This window comes from Thunnus albacares, chromosome 16 (genome assembly GCF_914725855.1).
Source record: "Thunnus albacares chromosome 16, fThuAlb1.1, whole genome shotgun sequence".
NCBI classification, from domain to species: Eukaryota; Metazoa; Chordata; class Actinopteri; order Scombriformes; family Scombridae; genus Thunnus; species Thunnus albacares.
Genome location: NC_058121.1, coordinates 4,879,930 through 4,889,905, shown reverse-complemented (window position 1 = coordinate 4,889,905; position 9,976 = coordinate 4,879,930). Strand labels below are relative to the sequence as shown.

The 9,976-nt window shown below is 38.6% G+C and overlaps 1 long non-coding RNA gene across 1 annotated transcript; it reads left to right on the top strand.

Annotated features, from left to right (window-relative positions):
• Positions 1-4,366: 4,366 nt before the first annotated feature.
• Positions 4,367-6,596, top strand: LOC122965499. The gene is made up of 2 exons (XR_006398238.1): positions 4,367-4,852; positions 5,389-6,596. It is a non-coding gene; the product is annotated as an uncharacterized LOC122965499 (long non-coding RNA).
• The last annotated feature ends 3,380 nt before the right edge of the window (positions 6,597-9,976 follow it).

Below are 9,976 nucleotides of genomic sequence, written 5' to 3'. Positions count from 1 at the left end.
AACACATTATTTCTGAGAGAGAGGAAGGGAACTCTCTCCCTCCCTCCATCTTTCACTGTCATTACCTTTGCTTCCTCTCTCTCTCTCACTCTCTCACACACATACACAGTCACACACACGTTAATTACAAACACAAAGAAACTAGCTTTACTGTAAATGTGTTAAAGAGCACTCCACCAAATGGATTCACAATGGGAAATTTTTTTTCAAGTATCAACTAATGGAATAAAAAAGATAGTCTTTTCTATTCTATTAATTCTTCTTCCTTGTGAAAACCTGGCACCTACATTAACCCACAACACAACTTGACTGCTAAATTTCAGTTGGAGATTTGGGTGTATTAGGCTGGTAACAACAAAAAGTCTGAGTGAAGGGTCATTATAAGTTAAATAAGGTTGTTTTTTTAACGGTATATATTAAATATGGGATAAGATATTCTAGAAGAGCCCCAGATTAAAAATATAGAACTGAAAATGTGCATAATATGTCCACATTAAGCAGAGATGAGGAGCGGGCTACAGAGGTCATGTAACCTCACGTCTTCAAGTACACACCCCCAGATTTTTTTCATTTTCAAAGGTGTAGTCTTCAGTCTTAAATTTTATACAACCTTTTTGAAATAATATGCAGCAGTACTCTCTTAAAACTGCATCATTAAATATTCATTTTAAATAAATGAAGCCTGAACTAACTGTGAGCTAGTTCAGGCAGCCTCCAGCTTGTTAGTGGGGACAGCAGCGGCTCATCTCCACAGGAAAACCTGCCCTCAGTCATCAGTGGCCATTTTCGTGATCAGGTTTTTCTGCCTGAATCAGCCTGTGGAGGAGGTGGAGATGAATCACTGCTCTCTCTGCTGTCTGAGACACTAAATTGCGGCTCAGCTGGGCCGGGCAGCTGCTGGACAGCTTTGACTTTCTGTGTTGGTGTTTACATATGTGCACAAGATAGCTCTTCAGTTATAGTGACTGTGAAACACCTAAAATTAAAATAGCTTTGTATCTTCATGTACCAGAGTATATAATTCCCAAAACCCAATCGTTTTTCCCTCCATGAGACCTTCTGTTTAAATACAACAAACCTGGTAGCTAGTTACATTTATGGAATGTTAACACATTCGTTATCTTAAGTTCTCTTTGAAGGATAGACAGCCCATACTGTCTTCTTTGTGACACACAGGAATGGGTCTACAGTCTTTTTTCACAGTTTTTTCTTTCTTTTCTTTTTCTTTTTGGAACACAAGACCACCAGTATCACACATAGTGCTTCTGTAGTCATGATTGAGAATTTCTCGATCCTCCTCCTTGACCATCTATGAACTCGCGCAAGGTCATGAATGATGATTGGTCGGGGTCGTACTTGTAGTGTTGCCAGTCTCCTGACCAAGACACTTCAAGAATTTATGGCAGTATGATTGCCTAATCTGACATGGTGACCATCGAGAAAGATGAAAATATTGTGTAGTTTGATCCTGGCATTAATAAATTCACATATTCTGTACAGTACATTCACAAGTGTAAGGAGAAAAGAGCTGAATGCATGACGCTCCGGTCATGGAGCCAGTGGGCATTACTACACTGGCTAGGATGTAACAGAGTCAGAATGCCACACAGATCCGGTGGATCTGTCATTGTCAGCATCTTTCTAAAAGTCGGAAATCAAATCATACAAATTGTGTAAAAATATTAAATCTTGATTCAGAAATGGTCAAAAGTAACACGTTTAAATGAACAGCCAAAGGAGTCCCATAACTGCAACCTTTAAACCCAGTCTGAATAATGTGCGCTGGCTTATAAGTGATATATGAAGGTTCTGAGTTCTCTAAGGGGTTAATATGTGATGGACAGTTGTTATTGTCAGTAGAATTTAACTTAAACTTAATTTACTGTTATAGTGGTATGTAACCATTACCCTGGTGAAGACAAATACTGTAAAGTTGGTGTAGATGCCCTGGACCCTCATCCTTCACTTCATAAAATTTCAGTTTTCCATAAAAGGCAGTGCCCCGTCTTGTTTATACCAGCAGCAATAGGCTCAGACTTCATGAAATAAAAACATGTGGTCTCACGTACTGGAGTGAACAATGCTATTCAATTGGATGAAAAATAAACACATGGATGGAATTTATAACTAGAAAATAACAATGACCACATATTTGCCCTCATTTGACTTTGCTATGCTAGGTTTTTCAAGCATGAATAACTGATTGCCTGTCATATATTAACATATTTTCCAGGTAATTTTGTGCAGCTTGTTGACTCGTAATGAAGTCAATCTCAGTAGGTTTGAAAAGGAGACTTACTTTTTTAGGCCTCACGGTATTTGGCAACGTTAGCCAAAATAATCAAACTGTGGAAGCCGTGGTAACATTAGCAGTTGGTAAGTTTTTCACATTACTCAAAGAGAAATGTTGATATAAGAGTTAATATTTCGTCAACCAACTTCTACAGCTGTGTTAATCTCATCTACGCTTGTTGCTGTTTTGCCACTGCTATTTTTCATGAATGTAGCAACTGTAGGTAGCTAGCTAGGTTTAGGGTTAGGGTTAGGGTTAGGGTTAACCCTATGTAGGAAAATGGTGTCCCCATTCTTCATCCTGTCTACTCTTCACTGGTCACAACAATAGACCTATTTGAATCACTTAACACAGTTGAGATATCGGTATGAATTTAGTGATCTGGAACCAGGCTAGTATTGGTGCCATTGCTTGAATGGCAACTCTTCTCAGAGTACCTTGTGCGAAAGCTAGCCCAACATATTGTGAATACGTAAGCAGCATTACACAGTCATACAGCATGTGTGAAGTGTGTATGTGCACTTTGCTCTAACTATAGTTACATCTGCAGCAGGCCATATGTTTCTTTGCTAATCTTCTAAATGAAGCACCACATTTTTGACAGAGTGGTAAAGTGCAGAATGAAGGTACACCTGTGCTTTCATTTTGAGCTTCTATTGGAGCCACAGTGTTGATTAGACAGCTTTGTGATGTAACTCTGTGTTAGATGCACTTGGTCCATGTAACAAAGAAAGACACTTTAGGGAGGGAACATACATCTGTGCATGTGGGAATGTGAGTGTGTTTGTGTGTAATGTGTTAAACTCTCTGGTCCATCGGGATTGGAATTGATTAAACTATTATAAAACCACACTGGATGACAAATCAGGTTTCTGGAGGAAACTGGTAAAGTCAAAGTGTACAGAAAGCTCCAAATGTCATTTAAGATTTCTCTTAAACTCTCTAAATGTCCAAGTATACATGTATAGCAGAAATTTGAGGGATTTGAAATTCCCATGTATGTTGCTGAAAGGTGTATGCAGACATTTACGGTCATTTTACATATTGTCCTGTGCCTCGGAAATGTCTTTCTCTGTTAACTGCCGTAACATTCTCAGTGTCCAGAGGTATGTTGAAACCATGTCATACACACACACACCCTATGCGAAAGGTTTTATAGCTAATTTTAAATATGGTATGTATGTAAATGAACCACAAGAAACCTCTGCAAAAAACAGCTATTAGCTATTTCCAATAAGACTTAGACAGTATGATCTAGCCCAAGACAATGGCATTCGTTCGTCCCATTTGTTGTGTCTAAACATACACACATTAAATAAGTGAAAACCTTGAAACAATGCTATCTTTAGTGTTTAATTTACTTTTGAGGAGATACAGTTTAAGTTCAAGTTTAGATTTTTTTCACATTTCACTATGACATTTCTAACTTGATGGAGGAAATCTACAACACACTGTACAATACATGCCCACTTGAGCTACACTTGCAAGAACAGTCAAAGACACACCACTCTCAGTTGCATCCCACACTGTATTTTACTATTGCAAACCTACTTCACAATAGACATTTTAAATAGACAAGGCTAGCAATGTTTGATTTCTTTTTTTAATTTAAATAAAAAATATTTTCCAGAATAAAACTAACAAATGAAAACATCCTCCAAACCACTGCACCAGCAGAAACACAATTCAGTTCAATTCAGTTTTATTTATATAGCCCCCAAATCACAACAGAATTTATCTCAGTGCACATAGAGCAGGTTTAGACTGTACTCTTTATTTTACAGAGACCCAACATTCCCCCATGAGCAAGCACATGGCGACAGAAAAACTCCCCTTTAACAAACGAATGTAACCCACATAAAATTACCAGTAGTTATTTCTGGCGATCCCACAACTGGTCGCTAGAGGGAGCCATAGCGCATAATAGCGCTATCGATTCAGACTGTATTGTAGAGAACAAGAGGCAAAACAACGGAGAAAGAGACAACACCATGGATGTATAGACCACCATTGTAAAAGAGACGCCTGTAAAACTGTTGACAGGACCCCTCGAACTGCAAACAACTTCAATAATGATTCTTTCCATTACGCACTTTTGATTCATGGAGGTTTTATGTTTGTAAAACTTTCCTCGAGCCGAGAAAAGCGATTTTAAAATCCGTGACGTCATCACAATGTAAAGTCTATGGGCCGAGCGGAAGCTCGCGGGCGGGGCCAGCGGGGGAAAGACTACTGCGCATATTCAGTGGACCGCACAACGTGGAAGCAAACCTAGAAGCTAGAAACTTTTTTGGCGTATGCGCCAGGCGAGCAATTCCCATAGGACTGAATGGGCGCCATTTTTAGTCCGGTATCCAGCTCTTATAATACATCCATGGACAACACACAGCTGCTGCTGAGAGAAACGTGTGGAGAGAAATCTTAAGAGTTTCATGAGCACCAGGAGTTTCTCAAGACATTTTGGATTTAATTTCCTTTTTATTGTTTTGTTGATTGCGAGGTCGAAGGATTATTTTGATGTTGGTGTACCTGCTTTTGGATTTAATCCGTGAATCTCCGGTGAGTTGACGTACTAAATTAGCATAGTAAGCTAGCGGTTACCGCAGTGTAAACAACCAGTTTGTGTTATTGTTTTGGATCACTGCATTAATTTTTTGTTATGTTCTTTACCTTATGAGTACCTAAAACCAATCAGAGATGTTTATATAAGAGTGAAGAAATGTTTTTTGAGTGTTATTTTTTGTTGTGCTACAAAGGAGGATGTAAACATGAGCGGTCTTTGACTAGTGACACCGCAAACGCCATTTTGTTTTCCTTCATGTAGTAACGAGGCAGGTTATGACATTAAGTGAGCAGCTGGTTTTACTGTGGCTAGATTTCACTGAGGATACACAGTTGAATGTGAGATGTTATTGCATTTAAGTTCACGTAGGACTATAAGATTTGTTTTTTCTGTGTGCTGTTTAAATACAGTTGATTAACTAGTTAATTGAGTTAAGCCACTCATACAGAGAAAGATTAAGAGAAATATAGTTACTTAAAGTAACACAATTATTGAACAATATGATGAGAGATATTTTCTCTGCTGTTTGCAGGTTGTTTTTTTGAGTCTGAGGTTGTTTCTGAGGAGGAGGTCTGGTTTTGCGAGTCAGGATCCATACTAGGAGCAGAGAGTATCCAGCCTGCTTTCTCAACACACCTGTAATGACTACAACCTTACTCCTGGACCGATAAGCATATGAGATCTCAACATACACTCTTCCCAGGTAGCAACAACAATATACACACACACACACACACCTGAACTGAGGAGAACTGAAAAGAACTGTGAACTGTGGATGACTGTTTGAACTCTTTCTACAGTCTGATAAACAAAAGGACCAAAATAACAGCATTTTTGCTGTAAGAGTCAATTTGAGTTGAAAGTTTATTTGCTTGTTTTTTTTGTTGTTGTGTTGTAATAAATGGAGTTATTTTCTTTAACCTCTACCTAGTTGTGTCACTCGCTCCTAAGTTGAAACCTAGATGGCCTGTGTCATAAAGGATCATTGTTGACTATATATCCATGAGTAGTTGAGTACAGTGTTACACAAACAATAAATAAATAAATAAAAATAAAACAATAAAACAACAACCACAAAAACATAAACAAAGAATTGGAGAAACTTTAATAATAACAGCGTTGACAACGTTTGATTTCATTCAAGTCAAAAGGTTAAAACCAGTCACATCTGGTAAACCTTACAATTATTTAACCAAATTCAGTTATCAGCATTACTCAAAATTCTCACATCGGTGTTACTCATACAACTGACAAAAGTGACATTTGGTTTAAGGGGTCTGGAAAAACATCATCTTGACTTCTCCTGCATTTACATTTACACTCCTGTCTCGTCAACTCTGTGACAGGCTCATCAACGCTGGAACAAACTGAACACAATTTTGCAGATACATAAGCTGATCTTTCAGTTCGGCATCCATCAACAGAATAAACAAAACCCTGGTGTTTAACTCTTCTGCATGTCATAGCAAACACAGAAACATGCTGCACAAAGCCATGTGGATAGATCTTGTAAATCTGCACTTATCTCTGAAATCTTAACATAATATAACTTTTGAAAAGGTGATAATGGCTCTACATCAACTGCATTTTCCAGTGAGAGTGTACCTGAAATGTGATATCATCATATTGTTTCACACAAGTTGAATTTGACATAGTTCCCTTTCCTAGTGTTGAACATAATATGTCCTTGAGTCAAGGTCCATAGTCAGAAGGTGATGTTGTTCAGCTGCTGGCCTGTTTGAAATTGCCTCATAAGTTGTACTTAAAGGTTCTTATTGTTGTTTTGTTGTTCCCAGTGTGCCATTGTAATACTCATATGAAAAACACCAAAAGCTGTACACTGGTCCACTGGTGTACAATGCTGTGGACCAAAAAGTCTTTCAAATTTCTGAAGGAAAGATTTTAGGTACTGCCTCAATAATTTTGGCCTCTGAAATAGCAACTGAACAAAGAACTGTGCAAGCTCTTGCAAAATCATGCCACATAATAGTGTTGCTCATCTATCAGGCCCTTTAAATAAAACAATGAAAAAAAACAATTGTCCAATTCTTCCACTGTTCAGCTGTGAACCCATTGAAGCCAGAGGCTATTTCTCTGGGTACACTCCCTGTGTCTTGTGGTATTTTGACATTATCTATTCTATGCTGAATGATGCTCAGGTCTATGCTTGACAGGATGTTCAGTTCCTTCCAGACTCTGAAGACATGCTTTGCCGATGCAAGAGGATTATGCATAGAGTCAGTGACAATGAGGTCAGAAATATACTTGCTTTTAACTACTCGTTCGTGTGTGCATGATTGCTGCCTCACATATCCTGCGTCTGTTTGGAACATTGGTTGTGCACATCCTCAGAGAGGAATGGGACGATGCAATACGCACTTGAATGGTAGGGGAAATGTAGGGGCAGTATGGGGACGTGACAGGTGTCAGGGGCATGTCAGCAGTGACAACAATGGTGAAAAGTTTTGAAGACAAGTTAATAGACCAAGTCTGCAATTACCTGAGACGAGCATCATGTACTCAACCTGGGTATCCAACAAAGATGTCTAAAAACTGTCCCAAATGGTCACAGATGGTCTGTAGCTGTAAGGAGGAAAACAGCTTCCTGTTGAAGTAGCATTGGGCATCGATAGCTGGTGGCTTTATTCTCTGAACAAACTGAAGAATTAAAAGTAATTGTGTATGCTTGTCATTTTACATAAAGGCCAAATGAAACCTTTATTCCTCAATATATAAATTTGTTAAGCATTTTTTTCACTTAAACACAAGCTAACACAAAAAGTGTAAGCAGGAAGTTTCAAGATTAGTTACATTAGCCTGCATCAGTTACTCAACTATAAACTTAAATAGCCTAACGCCAGTGTAATATCATGTCAGTTACATGTACAAGATGTTCAATACAAAGTTTTTATTGATATAGTATATACAGTATATTTACTGCATTTACTATAAAAACAAAAACTCATGAGTAAACATGAGTACCACTACCACTGTTGTGTTTCTCTTCAGATTATCATTAGATTTTTAAAGTTTAAAGTTTTTGTCAACTCATTTCAAAAATCATAGTTTCTCATTTAAGAACTGACATTTATTAGTTCTGACACTGAAATTTGGAGTAAGTGAGCTGTTGTTATCTGCCTTTTGGTCTTGTAGTTTTATGACAGTACAGTGTGGTGATTTCTGTGACATTCTGTTAAACTCTGAACTGGGCCACACAACATTACAGAATGATAGTGGAGTGTAACAGTGTACTACTACTAATAAAAAACAAAACCCTTAATAATGAGAAACCAGTCAATAATGAAAAAAGAACAAAGGACAACAGGAATTTGAGGGTTTTTTTTAATTCCTCAAGTAAAAATAAGTCAGGGAAATAGAAAAAAACATTTACATTACATTTTTAACAAAGCCATTTTTAAAAATTAAATAGGAAATTGCACAAACAAGGACACTGTTATTTATGCAAAGCAACACTCTTTATTCTGCTAGGGTATATGTGTAAAATTTGTAAATAAATTTTTATAGAAGTAGCCAAACAGCCAATGTTAAACATGTTTTAGTGATCATCTGTAGTCAAACTGATCATAAATGTAGGCCTTAACATTAGGAAAGTAGAAAGTAGATAGCAGAAGTAGAAAACAGTAAATTAGGCACATTTAGGTACAGTAACACATTTTATATTTTAATAATGGTGAATGGATATGACATGACAGGCAGACCTAAAATACAGAAGCCTGTGTGTTTCTATATGATAAAATAAATAGATATAACAATAGAATACTGCTGATAACCTTGTGTGTGTTACTATATAATAATAAAATATAATGAATATATGGATGGTGCTCAGACACACACTCCCTTGTAAACCTGCGCATGCAGTGGAACAAATCCAGCTTCACAGTGATGTCCTGGTTGAACCTGCTGCGTGACGCACATGTGTTTGCCAACTTTCCAGAGGTGGCCTCAGCTGCGATGGCATCAGTGGTCTTCCAGGCGTCCCACTGATGGTGCTCATGAGGCTCAGGGTCCAGGACTCGGAATGGAGCACAGCAGTCTCTAATTATACAAAAAAGCAAAGAGAAATTGTATTGAAAATGTGATGTGAAATTGGCTGATATACATTTTCATTACAGATTTAAATACTCAGTAAATGTAGCCTAACACTTTAAAATGATATAAATGATATGTGAAATGTTCAGTCACTTTTTTCTATTCATTCTATGTATGAAATGATTTAATCTAAATTGAATATAGATGTAATCTGACTACATGTTCAGGTTTTGATTCATACCTGTCCACCCACTGGTACTTGGCCTTCTCTACCCCAGCAGAGTTGTAGCAGTGGGCCAGCCCCTCATACATTGGCTCCAAGGACTTGTCACACTCTGACTGAAGCATCACCCAGGACAGGATCATCCAATTTTTATTCATAATGGCATATGATGATATTGTGCCAGATGATAAAGTGATCTTCCTAGCCAGTCGACGAGTGTGATCTGATTTGAAGACCTACCCAAATGTTCCTTGTAGGAGCAAATTCAGGACTGGCTCCTGCTGTTGATACTCCTGGAGGAGGCACTCAGTCAGACAGCCCGAAGAGACAGAGACCCCATACCAGCCATCAGTATCTTCATATTTGCCAAATGGTGCAGGGGAGTCGTCATGGCGTAGAAAACCAGTGATGGTTTTCTGTCCATACAGCCCTACCTCCTCATCCCTGATGTTCTGCACAGCAAGCAGGTAGGCCAGGTTGGCACGCTCATATTTGAGGTGGAGCAACTCATTCACCTGGTTGGCCATGTCATGTGGAGACTTGCCTTTTCTCCTTAGCTCATCCATCACTGTCTTGCATATGGCCTTCTTGTGGGTGAGGAAGGCTGGGAGACTGTTGGAAAATCTCTTCGGGAGCATTTCCAGCCACTGAAGCTTGTCAGCAAACCGGTACCGTTTACACATCTTGCAGTTGAGATTGGAGGCGAAGATGTAATACTGGCCACTGGTGCCGACAATCACTCGAGGCCTTCCTACACCTGAAGAGACAACCTGGGGAGAAGGACAGCCATAGAGACAAGGCAGGATGTAGTTGTTCCTGAGTCACTCCATGATGGCATGCTCAGGCT